This window comes from Armigeres subalbatus, chromosome 3 (genome assembly GCF_024139115.2).
Source record: "Armigeres subalbatus isolate Guangzhou_Male chromosome 3, GZ_Asu_2, whole genome shotgun sequence".
Taxonomy (NCBI): Eukaryota; Metazoa; Arthropoda; class Insecta; order Diptera; family Culicidae; genus Armigeres; species Armigeres subalbatus.
This window is the reverse complement of record NC_085141.1, coordinates 188,844,241-188,858,463: the sequence shown is the minus strand read 5'-3', so window position 1 is coordinate 188,858,463 and position 14,223 is coordinate 188,844,241. Positions and strand designations below refer to the sequence as shown.

The following is a 14,223-nucleotide window of genomic DNA, read 5'->3' as shown; positions in this document are numbered from 1 at the left end:
GATTTATTGCCATGGAATGGTTTCGATGTACGTTAGTGGTTAGCATAGCCTGAACATTCCACTTATAGATAGTGGAATATATAGATGAGCGAAGATAAATCCACTGTCTCCAAACGAACTGTCAAACGTGTCTCCAAACGAGCATGACGTCACGATTTCAATGAAAACGTTAAGGGCTGTGACGTCACATGCGCGTGTGCACGGGCAAAAAAATCGACTCAGCCATGCTTTCGCTCATCTATAGATTCTACTATCTATAATTCCACTTATCTAAGTCCATTTGAATCAAAATATCACTCAATTCCTAATAAAAATTTTCAAATGTTCAATCCCTTCTATTAGGAGTCCTACAAGTCGAGTGTTGCAAAGCAATCGAAACAGTCTAGACCAACATTTGAAATGGGCGTAACAGCCAAAATTTATTCCTTCTGATTTTTCGTCTACATATATGTGTGAACAAGGAATCAGAAAGAATAAATTTTGGCTGTTACTAATTCTAATTCTTATTGTGCCTACGATTTATTTTGCGCTGCGTATGTCTAACAGCTTGCATTTAGAATATCGTATAATCCATGTTAAGCTTGTGGTTATTGACTAGATTGCAAAACGATGAGGAAATAAGAATGGTCGGCATTAATGAAGACAATCGCCCCACGGTTTTTTGAGGTCTAAGGTACATTTCAAAATTAATGTGACTTTACCAGCTGAAGTGGATTCATTTCCTCACACCGACCGTCCGGACGCGTCCATCCGCTCGATAAGTTATTATTGGAACCAAAAGACGCGCAACTGTTGGAAACGCGCTTCACGCTTGGTGCCTTCACGCCGCATCGGGGGTTACGGTGCGTGACAATCTCCGCGCGCGGAAGGATGACCTTGTTGTTTCTGCAATTACCTGCGGGTCCCCCTCCGCACCAGCGCCCTCGATTTCTGGCAAGACAATCCGTCATTTCGTCGCCGTGTTCGCTGCTCCGTGTGATAATTATGAACTCTGTTTAGGATTTTGCTACGGCCCAATTTCGGTCCGGTGCATGGCAAAATACGCCATCAGTAGCAACCTCAAGCAAGAGTAATTTGGCAACAGATGTTTTCCGCCGAACAAAGTACAGACATTGCGGCTGGTGGATTTCTGAGAGCAAAGTATCGGAAGTACTTTCAACAACGAACATAGAAGTGTACTTCATCTGAGGGCATCTACCAAGCGAGATTCATAAATGTTCTTTTTTGGTTTCAAACTCAACTTTATTGCTGAGCGGAATGGTTAGCCATGCGCAAATCTTGACATTGCACATTTTACGTTCGGTTTGTGGGATACGAATTCCGCTTAACTGATTCTATTAATGTTGATAGGTAGTAGAATAACAAGGTTAAAACAATACTGAAAGGCGGATCAAATTAAGTGGCCCGCCGAATTTTTGAGTCATAATGAAAAAAAAAAACAGTTCATTAAAAATTATCGAATTTCTTGGCAAATATCTGAAGATAATAACATTGTGTCACCATTGAATAAGCAAGGGCATCCTTTTTATGGACATATCTCGCTTAACTTTTCAAGAGGACCTAAGTCACATTTCAATGAATTAATTTGAATAGTGCAATCAACAGACCAACATGAAAGCTTTTGATTGCAGTATTTAAATTAATTCATGAAAAAAATGTTACTTAGGTCCTTTTGAAAAGTTAAGCGAGATGTGATACGACATATACAGAAATCTAGAGTCCTATAAGAAGAGTAACGTCATGTGCCACGTTTGACAGGTCTCCTGCTCGTTTGGAACGCGCATTTGTATGGAACTGACAGACGATTCTGTTCCAATTCTGACACTTGACGACACTGTTATTATAGTCACTGTACAGAAATCATGGTCGAGTTGTTGTTTTTAGAAACTTCGGATGTAAACGATAGTCAACAAAAATTTATGCAATTTTGACACATATTTTTCGGTAAATCAGTACAGTACTCGTCATGATACGTGTTAATACTAGCCCATTCAATTCTACAACATGATTGTAACTTTACATATACGTATTTCGACCTCAACAGTAAGGCCGTCTTCAGTACTTAACTCTACTAAAGTCAACTAAACTCAACTTTGTTTAGCGGTACGTAGTTGTCGTCAGAATAGTAAAAAGTGGTAGTTGGCTGCTTATAGGGTAAGACGGTATAATGCGCCCCACCTGGCCAAAACGCCCCCCTTTGATTTCTAGAAAACTATAACTAACTAAGGGTAATAATCAGTTGGTACCTTTAAATATTTGTAAAACCATCATACTATGTGAATGTGGAAGTATTTTTCTATTACATAATGAAAATAATAGCAAAATACAAAAATGGCAGTTTTGATGTATCTTTTATTGTTTGTTTGCTCAACATTCTGGAGCGATGCTAGCATATTGTCCACAAAACTTGCACTGGAACACTCAGTTGGGCAACAAAATAACTTTTCTCAGTGGTTAATGTAATATAAAATTACTTCCATCTTCAAAAATGTAACGAATTTCGAAAATATGTTTCACTGGTCAAAACGCCCCAGTTTTGGCAGTTCGGTATGCCCTTACCAACTGGACTGGACTGGCTCGCTGCGCTTGTCTGCAGCAGTTGCTTCCAAATTATATGGAAAATATTGAAATGTAATTCACACCTGCTTAAATGGACTTACGTTGGTTTTTTAATGTCAAGCATATAAGGATTTGTAATCTTTTTATTATGGGATAAAAAAAAAGTAATAATGAAGGGCTATGAAACGTCTCTGGCTAAGGTGGGGCGTATTGCCCAGGCACTTTTTGAAATCAATTTTTTCACGACTTTTCAAAAAAGCTTTATTACGTGTTCTCAGTAATAATTTTATATGACTACTCACAGGCAACGCATTTGCGACTTTTTGGACTACCAAATAACACAAAGTTTGCCTAAATTGCGTTTAAAAGTGAAAAGTTATCTTAGGTGTTGCCTTAGGGGGGGCGTATTATACCGTCTTACCCTATATCACTGCCGAGTTGAATTCGCCATCGGTTGTATACAATTTCACCGAAAACCATTTCGCGGATTTTTTTTTCGCGGTACGACATTTCGCGGAATGTATCAACTCTCCGGAACACATTTCGCGGAATGAACCTTTTCACCGAAAATCATTACGCGGAATGCCATTTGGCGGAATTCAGCTAGAATAATTATCATTGAAATATATACCGATTTCTAAGCGAAATTCTTTTGGATTGTGATCTACAGCAATGAAAGAAGGTAAAGCTTTCTTTGAATGACCGCATCCGGTCGATATAACGCAAAGTGAGAAAACAATGCTTTCTAAAAATGGACACGTTTGCTCGAAAGAAAGGAAATGAAAGAATGTAGTCCCTTCTATGAATTAACGCATTTGCCCGGTATAAAGCAAAGGGAGATGATAATGCCTAATTTGAATGGATCCGTCTGCCCGATATAAGGCGAAAAGAGTTGATAATTTATTCTTTAAAAGAATGCGTCTGCCCGGTATAAGGCAAAAGGAGGAGTAACGCCTTCTTTAAATGGATGTATTCGCCCGGTATAAGGCGAAAGGAGTTAATAATACCTTCTTTAAAAGACCGCGTCTTCTCGGAATAATGTAAAGGGAGAGGTAGTGACTCCTTTAAATAGTTGCGTCTGCTCGGTATAATGCGAAAGGAGTTGATAATGCCTTCTATGAAAGAACGCGTCTGCCCGGTATAAGGCGAAGGAAAGGGTGATGCCTTCTTTAAATGGTAACGTCTGCCTATTATGAGGTGAAAGGAGGAGATAAAGCGTTCTTTTAAAGAAAGCGTCTGCTCGGTATGAGGCGAAGGGAGGGGTAATGTATTCTTTGAATGGATGCTGCCAAGCAAGACTATGCTGAAGGAGGCTGGTTCAACTTCTGGCCCGGTCTAGGTAATTTATCGATAAATTTTTTTCTAGACATTGTGAATTGTGATTGTATAACATTTCACCGAAAACTATTTCGCGGAATTCAGTTTCGCGGAATAACATTTGGCGGTTTGTAACTTTTCGCGGTACGACATTTGGCGGTTTGTACCTTTTCGCCGAATGAATTTTGGCGGAATGCACCATTTCGCGGAATATTAATAATAATAGCCTTTATTCATTCAGCATTCCTAGAATTATTACTTGCGAGGTTTCTAAGCCAGGTTACCATTTTTTTTAATTCGTTGAACACGAGATTAACACGTTAAATCTTTTCTACCTAAAAAGCCGAAACAAATTTTTCGATAAATTTCCTTGACCGGGCCAGATATTGAACCAAGCCTCCTTCAGCATAGTCTTGCTTGGCAGCCACGCATCCTCCCAGAATACTTAGAAGCAGTTTTCAAAATTTCAATTGTACCTTATACCGGGCAGATACATCCATTTAAAGAAGACGTTACCCCTCCTTTCGCCTTATACCGGGCACACGCGTTCATTTAAAGAAGGCATTATCAACTCATTTCGCCTTATACCGGGCAGATGCATCCATTTAAAGAAGGCGTTACCTCTACCTTCCCTCTATACCGGGCAGATGCATCCATTTAAAGAAGGCGTTACCTCTGCCTTTGCCTTATACCGGGCAGACGCATTCTTTTAAAGAAGGCATTATCAACTCCTTTCGCCTTATACTAGGCAGATGCATCCATTTAAAGAAGGCATTGCCCCTCCCTTCGCCTTATACCAGACAGATGCATCCATTTAAAGAAGGCGTTACTTCTCCCTTCGTCTTATACCGGGAAGACGTGTTCTTTGAAAGAAGACATTAGCAACTCCTTTCGCCTTATACCGGGCAGTAGATATGGTGGGGTTTCAGGTTTTGAAACTCGCAACTCGAATCGAACCCGAACCCGATTTGTTTGGGTCGGATTCAGGTTTGAAAAATTAGTACAATATCGGGTTCGGGTCCGGTACGGGTTTAAAAAATAAAATACTGAAAATTATTTTATTCAGTTTTGTTAATTGTGAGGTTAGTTCTTTGTTTGGGCTGACATTTTTTTCAATTTAAAGACAACCAGAAAATATCTAGTTTGAATTTTCCGGGGAAAACTTTTGCGAGCTTAAATAATTAAATTATGTTGGGTTCGGGTCGAGTACGGGTTTACAAATGCAAAAATTCTCGGGTACGGGTCGGGTTCGGGTTTGTATAAGATCAAAAAAATGGCCTGCATTTCATGTAATTAAGCTGAAATCGGTAAATATTTGAATGATAATTATTTTAACTGAATTCCGCCAAATGGCATTCCGCGGAATGATTTTCGGTGAAAAGGTACATTCCGCGAAATGTTTTTCGGAAAAAAGGTGCATTCCGCGAAATGTGTTTCGGAGAGTTGATACATTCCGTGGAATGTCGTACCGCGAAAAAAAAATTCCGCGAAACGTGCTTCGGCGAAATAGTATACAACCATAGATTGTATAGCATTTCACCGAAAACTATTTCGCGGAATTCATTTTCGCGGTTGAATATCTCGCGGAGTAACATTTGGCGGTTTGTAACTTTTCGCGGTTTGTACTCTTTCACCGAATGGCTTTTGGCGGAATGTACCATTCCGCGGATTGCACCAGTTCGCGGAATATACCCTGTTCATTCAGCAATTCCACAATTATTACCTGCGAGGTTTCTAAGCCAAGTTACCATTTTTTTATATTCGTTTAACACGATATTAACAAGTTAAAACTTTCATACCTAAAAAGCCGAAAAAATTGTTTTCGATCATTTTCCTAGACCGGGCCAGAGTTGAGCCCAGGCTCCTTCAGCATTGTCTTGCTTGGGAGCCACGCAGCTTCCCGCTAAGGAAGGCCTCCCAGAACATGTAGAAGTAGTTTTCAAAATCTCAATTGCGCTTATACCACACGGATACAAATTTCATCCATTTGCTTCAAAAATATACATGTTTACTTCCAAAATGGTAAAATGTTTGAATCAAACATATTTATTTTTAAAACCAAATTAAATCCCTGTTTGTTTTATACGTATACTAGTGGGCAGCCCCTCGCTCGCTCTTGCAAAAGTAAACAAACACTCGAGTTCGGATCGGATTCGATCGGAGGTCAACAGAGGAGCAGGAGCAAGCGTGGAATAATATGTTTTCTTGCTTCCAAATTGATGATAAGGATGTTTTTCAGGTACAGAAAGGTAAGTAAATGAAATATGAACGATTGGAATTGTGAAATCTGGTAGTCAAATGCTACCAGAATATGAAAATTGGTAGAGTTGATTAGAAATAATTATGAATGGCCGAACCAAAACAATAATATCCATGTTTGCTTCAAACATTTAGCTGGTTGAAACAACTTGAAACGCACATTTGATTCAAAAGAAAGTTTTCGTTCGCTTCAAATGCAACAATATGTTTGATCCAAACATATTTATTTTTGATGCAAGAACAAACTGAATTATTGTTTGGATTTACCTAGAATATGTTTGTTTTTAACGTAGTTTTTTCTGCGTGCAGGCAGATACATCCATTTAAAGAAGGCGTTATCCCTCCTTTCGCCTTATACCGGGCAGACGCGCTCATTTAAAGAAGGCATTATCAACTCTATTCGCCTTATACCAGGCAGATGCATCCATTCAAAGAAGGCGTTACCCCTCCCTTCGCCTTATACCGGGAAGAATTTTGACAGAAAACCGATTATAACTTTTGATCGGAAAAAGATATTTAGCATATTTACCCATCAAAAGTTGCATTTTTTGAGCTCTAAAAGTCACCTGAGTGTATTTACTGATACGCTAGAAATCGATAATGAGACCGTAGAACAAGTAAAAGTTGTTAAGTACCTTGGAGTGATGGTCAATGAGAAACTAAATTTTAATGAACATGTTGATTACACAATACGCAAAGCAGCTTCGAAATATGGAATGATATTCAAAATAAGAAAATGTCTTTCTTTTGAGAACAAAATGTTGGTGTATAAAGCATTAATTGCCCCACATTTTGAATACTGTCCATCGCTTCTATTTTTAGCTTCGAAAAGGCAAAAAAGAAGAATGCAAACAGTTCAAAACAGGATGATGCGACTGATCCTGGGATGTGACAGAATGACATCAGGCAGAATTATGAGAGATGTACTACAGTGGATGTCAATAGAGGAGCGAATCACACTTCAAACACTGATTCTAGTTTTTAAAATTAGAAATGGACTGACACCGAAATACTTGACAAACAATGTACAGTATGGATCAGATGTACATCAGTATGCGACAAGGAGAGCAAACGATTTGCGACTACCAAACATGACGATGACGGGAACACAAAACTCATTATTTTACAAAGGATTTAGACTTTTCAATATGCTACCAATATACCAATATGTTTTAAACGGAAATGTATAGAATTCATAAGAAGCACGATGCAAATATAAAAGAAGATGGACATACGCGGGAGCCAAACATAAATAAAAGACAACTAACAAAATGAGAAGAACTGTAGATAATGGTAATGATGAACTTTGTAAAAACTTAAAAATCACTCTAATAAAGTATTAAAATGTAGATAATGGATGATAACAACATAAATATCAAATTGATAAACAGTCTTGTAAGCCTCCCATCTTCAAATGAAGCGTTGGGGTGGTGGTGGAGTTCAGAATAACTCCTATGGGACCATCAAGAAAAAAAAACTGAAGACTTTTTCGAGAAATCTAAAACAAAAAAAGTAGATCAAAAATACTGTTTTTTTAGGTACACCCTAATCCAATTAAGTAAAATTGCTTTAAATCAGCCAACGTAAGAGCTACAGAAAAAGTTTTTTTGGCAAAATTAATTAAAATAAGCTGCGCTACAATTTTGTAAAACATGTCAATATTACGAGAAATAAAAAAAAAATTCTAATTTGTTTATATGATGGGCCACCCTAATTTTTGGTTGCACCATAATGATGGCCTTACTATTTCGAACAATTTTGTAGAACAATGGTGGATGTAATCCTTTCTTTAAAAGTTGGTATTTGTTCGGTTTGCCTATATTACGGCAATGGAGGATCCTTGAAAAGTAGCCGCTTTCCGGATAGAAACAATGGTGTTGTTACCAGATATAGTAACAAACAACGAACCATCGACATACTTGTAAAACATTTATATTTTGCCTCTTTCACAAAATTTCTATAAACAATTGAGAATTTTTCATAAAACAGAAAAAAAAATTGCGCTTTTTAAAACAAAATTTGCAATTAAAAAAGAAGATTTTACCGTCAATCATCAGAATGTTCCACGGAAAAAATACAAAATTTCCATAAATAAATCAATATTAGCAATAAACAATTACAAAATTTCCAACAAAATATTTTTTTTTCCACAAAAAAATTAAAACATTTAAAGAAAAAAATCAACGAAGACCAATAAAAAAAATGTCATATCTATATAATAAAAATGAAGTGGTCTGTGCTCGTATCCGCATAACTCGAAAACGGCTGGATGGATTTTCTTCATTTCTTAAGCAGATATGTTCATTACCGTGATATTTCTGCATGCAAAAATTACGTGTAAGGTTGTACAAATCGTGAAAAACTAATATTAGGATTCGTATGGAAATTTCATATGGGCATTTTCGCCTACTACGCAGGACAACGTCTGCCGGGTCGACTAGTAGAAATATAAAAAGAAATAAAACTAGGCATTTTCCATACATGATCCCTTCTTTAAAAGCGTATAAAGTTCATAGAAAATTTAATTGCTTTTTTGTATTTTTTTATGGAAATTTTCTTATCGTTTTATTGCACTTTATTGAAAACCTTGTGGAAAATTTTCAATTTATTATGGAAAAAAAAATGTTTTTTGCATAGTGCTAATATTGATTTATTTATGGGAAATTTGTATTTTTTTTTCGTGGAACTTTTCGATTTATTTATGTGAAAATCTTTTATTATAAATGCAATTTTTGCTTTTAAAAGTGCTAATTTATTTTTGTATGGTGGAAAATTCCGAACTGTTTATGGACATTTTGCATTATTTGTGGAAATTTTATATTTATTTGTTGATTTATGTATTGCTCATACCCTGATTTCTTTATTGGCAATTTCCTAATTTTTTATGGTAAATTTCTAATTCTTCATGGAAATTCTATTTTGCTGAAGGGCAGATATGATTTCTTCTTTCAAGGAATTTTCCCTTCCATTCAGGAAAGGAAAGGGGAGATGTGATTCCTTTTTCGAAGGACGCATTTACCCGACAGAATACAAGATACGATATGATTAGTTCTTTCAATTCAGGCATTTGCTCGGTTTAAGGCAAGGGAAGATATGATCGCTTCTTGCTCAACAGAAATCAAGAGATGATGTGGCTCATTGTTTCAATTAACGCATTTGCTTGGATTAAGGCAAGCGTATATATGATCCCTTCTTTCAAGGGTGAAATTGCCCGGCAGAAGAAAGGATTCATACATTTTCTCGGTTTAGAGCACGTTTGGATGTGATATTTACTTCAAAATGGTTCTCTTGCCTGGCAGATAGTAAGAGATGATATGATTGCTTTTTCCATTCAAGCGTTTGCTCGGTTAAAAAAATACATTCTCCCTCACTTTCATTCTTTATTTTAAAGCATTCTGAGAACATATAGCCCGAAAGAAGTCTATATAATAGAATATTGATTATGCATGAGCGTATGAGTATGAGATACCTTTTGACAAAAAAAATAATTTTAATAGCACATGAGCGAATAAAAGGGAGAAATGCACAAAAAGTAAATTTTTCTGCATACCCATACATGGAAAATAAATCTATCCGCCTGTGTAAAATGAATTCGATGATTTATTTTGCTAGTAGGTGTGTTTTTACAGGAACCTTCTTTATTCTTTTTTTGCCTCATCTTACAATGATGCTTCTTGTATTGCCCTTATGGTAGACAACGAAGATGAATGGCTTGATCTTATTTATCAATCACACAGCTTATTACAGTTATACAGTTATTCCAATTGATAAATACGCCAAACGACCATTATGTCTAACGGTCTTTATGCCAAACGACTTTTCACCAAACGACATTATGCCAAATGGGTTACATTTTTCAAAATTATGCCAAATGTCTATTATGCCAAAACACATTGTGCCAAACGACTTTATGTCAATCGGGACACAATCTTCAAAATTATGCTAAATGTCCGTTATGCCAAATTACCCAGACCCGGGGAATAATGTTCTTTTTTTTAAATACGGACCTATGCCTGCAATAAGGCTGCATGGAATTAATATCTTCTGTGTTAGTTAGCTAAATTTCCCAAAACAAGGTCTCCTATACTGCAACACTGGAAAAAAAACCCACTGACTTCACATAATACAATACAATACAATACCTCAGAATCCCATCCCTCTCTCCCTACATTTTATTGCGTTAAGTTCCATATCATTTTTAATTTGTTGCAATGATTGGAAAAATTGGAAAAATATTTCAAGGAAAAATAACCTTTTTCCTCTAGACACCTATTAAATTTCGCTTCTTTCAAGGCCCCTTTCCTTGTAAATTTCGAATGTAGCCATAGATGATTGGAGAAATCCATGTACTTAAACTAGCAAATTATTATGGGTGGTACCTGCGCAGTTCTAAATCGCTATGTAACGTATTTAATGATCAAGAATGGTTTCGCTGCTCAAACCAAATAAACTGGCAAGTAGAGCAATCTTCTCAACGCTGAAAATGCTTGCATTGTAAATAAAATTGAGCATCACTTTTTCTTGCGAAAAAAAGAATTCCGTAATTTGAAGGAAAAATCTGCAGCAGCGCCAATGTTCCCATTTGACGTATGTAACGTTGAAATGCAGCTCTGAAACATCTGTTATAAAGCAATTCTAGTGAACGTGTAAATTTTCAAATTACGAAATTTTGTAATTATATTTTAAAGGTGCTTCAGATGAGATGCCCTTCCCGAATCTTTGAAATCTAATTGCCTTTTATTGATGTGGATCGCGTTCTTGGAAAAATACTTGCAGTTGTTTTACCAATCTAATCTAATCTATTGTAAAGATTGCGCCACTTAGTTCTGAAAAAAATATACCGATGAACATAGAAGAACATAGAAGTCGCTGCCGTCAATAGAATTTTAATCAACGGCGTTTAACATTTAAATCAATGTAGAGAACGAACGATGGTGATCATCCATTTTAAGGACGACTCAAGAAGGCTCGACAAGTTTCGTAACGATCGGCTAGTTAACGAAAGCCAAGTTGAGAGTACAGCCATTTGAGTTTCGAAGGTTGATAAGCGGGTGCAATCCTGTTGCAACCATATTAGCTTCAACTAGGGCTGTTTCCTGCTCAGTGGATGTGTTGAAAAGATGCAATCCGTGGAGTCACGCCAAATGAAGCAAATTTTAATTTGCCAAATTGATGACGCCTAAAATGTGGCCCAATCATAGTTTGAATGAAAATTTGTTGGGGATTATTTCTTAAAAGAGTTTAAGCTTCTGTTCAATTTTCCGTACCTTTTCTACATCAACAAAAAGTTTCTTTAGAGATTTAGTAAATCATCAATTTGAAGTAGAATTAATTGGGATTTTGTTAACTATTGGACGCTACTTAACGTCAGCTTGGCAATGACAAATCTACTCAAAATTGTTGTTACATATTTGAATTCGTCGTGATATCGATCTTATACATACAGAAGTTTTAACATTATTGTAAAGTTTCCCACATCAACATGAGTTTCATTTGCGTTCCATCTAGATCGTCCTTAAATAAACTAAAAATTTGGCTGTACCCTCAAATTTTAGATATGGAAAAATATGTGGGATCTTATTGGGACATTTATTGAAAATTGAACAGCCCCGAATTACATATAAATTGAATCTGAGACGTTCACATGACTGCCTTCCTATTCTCCGGTCAAGATCACCAGCGCTTTCATCCTTGCAAAGCAAACCAGTAGGTAATAAAAGTTCTTATCTGGAGAAGCTTAAACGCATCTTATCCAATGGAAATTTATCATCTATATTATCATCATGAATATTCAAAAGCAGATCTTCAAATTCTAATTAAAATGGAAACATATTCATACTTGCTTGCTTTCTAACGAACAAACAGTGAATTTATTTTCATAGCCCGTATTTGTATTGTGAACGAAAAAACTACGTTTGGATATTTGATTAGATCAAAATTAATTAATAATCTTAGTAACAAAATAAATAACAATAAATTTATCAACAAAAATGAATATTATCATTGATTGAGAGAACAGCTCAGTTTGTTTTTAAAGCATTATTGAATAAACTTGATGAGCCAGTTCCATAACCCATTAATGAATCGCTACTTAAAATTGAGAACCCTCGCATTAAACCATGAATTATTCAACGTATAGTACGGCGTAGAATGGAATGTACTTCATGAAGGTGCCCCAACGGCACAGACCACAAAGCTCCCTCGTACGGTCACTGCGCAGCGGGTTCAAACCTTACCTTTTGGACCTCCTTCTCCGCTTTACAGTTTCAACGATTGGCAACGCGCGTCCAGCAGCGATGGTGCTTACAACACTACAACAGAGAGATTAGCAGAAATTCCAACTTTGCTGAGAAAATCCTTCGCCCAGCCACTCTGTTTCTGAGACTGGTGTTCGTAAAGTAATCCACTCTGACAATCTCGTTTGAATACTCTGATATTGCTGCACCACTAATTTTCTTCTATTATTCGCCTTCTTCTTATTCTGCTGATCTTCCTTGCCCAATATCTCAATCCACGAAGAGGCAAATTGGCGGCGATCACTTCGTTACACAAATTATCTTGCCTATGAACCGTAATTCTTTATAACAGTAATTGCACACTGTATCACTCGCAACGGCCGTTAGAAGAAGGACAGAAGAATTTTCCTGTTTCTTCGGTTTTCTTTTCGATCGCCATTCACTTCCTGCTCATGAAAACAATCCGAGCAATTCAAAATGATCAAACTACCTGAATCAGCACATATATTCACAGATTACGCAATCGTACGAATATCCCAATAAGAATCCACAAAACACCTTCGATCGAATGCTAATTAGCTATCAAGAGCGATCATCTTCTCTTGACCCGATCACCTTCTGCCAGTTCCAGAATCCACTTCACGCTCACTGAAACACAACAACGGTAAGACTCGTGGAAACCCGACGGTACACACCTCGGCCGCTCAACGACCACAATCCGACTGAAAGGCCCGCGAGGAATCAAGTTGGAAAGGTGGGTTGGCTGGTTGGTATGCATGAAATAAAAAAAATCACATTTTTCGATCAGTTTTCTTTGGTGGAAGTGCCAGGCTAAGACTTCTTTTTTATCCAACTTCAAAGAAAACTGGTTTCTGCGGTGCCTTGTAGTGGTAAAGCAGACGGGAAGCACGAAAGCACCTACATTCGGTCTCGTGGTGTTTGTGGTCAACACCTTATCCTCCATTCATTCGATCGTTGCGCCTTACGCTGTTGTGGAGAATGAACATCTTACCGTACGATCGTTCGCACAGGTGGGCAAAAGAGTCATTGAATGTTTTGCTTGAAGCTGCGAGCAAAAATGAATATACCAAAGTTTATTGTACGCAGCCATGCTTGAAACAAACTGGCTGCTATTGGACCTTAAACTAGTGTACATATACCTATGTTGGATCGCTGAATCATGGACTATGCTTATGCTTAATTCCAGAATACTTGTGCTTAGCCTGTCTTCAATGAAACAAAATGCTTAATCAGAAAACAAAATATGTTTAATATTATAATAGAGGCCACATCATCACTTTAATTTCCCAATTGGATTAATGAGGTATAAGCAGTTTATGTACAGAGTTCAGCAGTTCAAGAACTGTTCCAAAAAGTTATGGACATGATATTTGCAGATTTTTCAAGGCTTATGTCATATTTTGTAAGTAGTCGCAATCAAAAAAGGAGTCGCAAGAAAACATACCGCCAGAAAAAAGCTACTTTTATATTTTTGAAAATTTGTCCGCCACTTGGTGAATTGTGAAGGTGAATGCTTTGATAGCACGTGCTATTTGTACTGCGGATACATTTTACACATCTATGAGAGCCTTGGTAAATGTTTGCGAAAGTTGTCATTTTGTTGCAAGGCACAATTTAATAATACCCACACAAGACATGAAAGAATTGCGTTTTCCACAAACATCCACGAACGTAATCGTACCAACAATGAAAACAAATAAGCTCCGATAAAATTGCGTGAAGTTTTTGCAAGACTAAGATACGCTGAATTCCTTTATGCAAAAACCGACAGTCATTGTTTCCAGAAAAAATCTCAAACTTTTGTCGCTCAAACAGAATTAGGGGAGAATGA

General features: G+C 36.9%; 1 protein-coding gene across 2 annotated transcripts in view; it reads right to left on the bottom strand.

Annotated features, from left to right (window-relative positions):
• Positions 1-13,104, bottom strand: part of LOC134227569 (zinc finger CCCH domain-containing protein 13) — a 227,471-nt gene extending 214,367 nt beyond the window's left edge. For both annotated transcript variants that reach the window (XM_062709157.1, XM_062709158.1), the window contains exon 1: positions 12,372-13,104. The gene's annotated coding sequence lies outside the window, so the exon portion shown is untranslated. The remainder of the gene's footprint in view (positions 1-12,371) is intronic.
• Between the last annotated feature and the right edge of the window lie 1,119 nt (positions 13,105-14,223).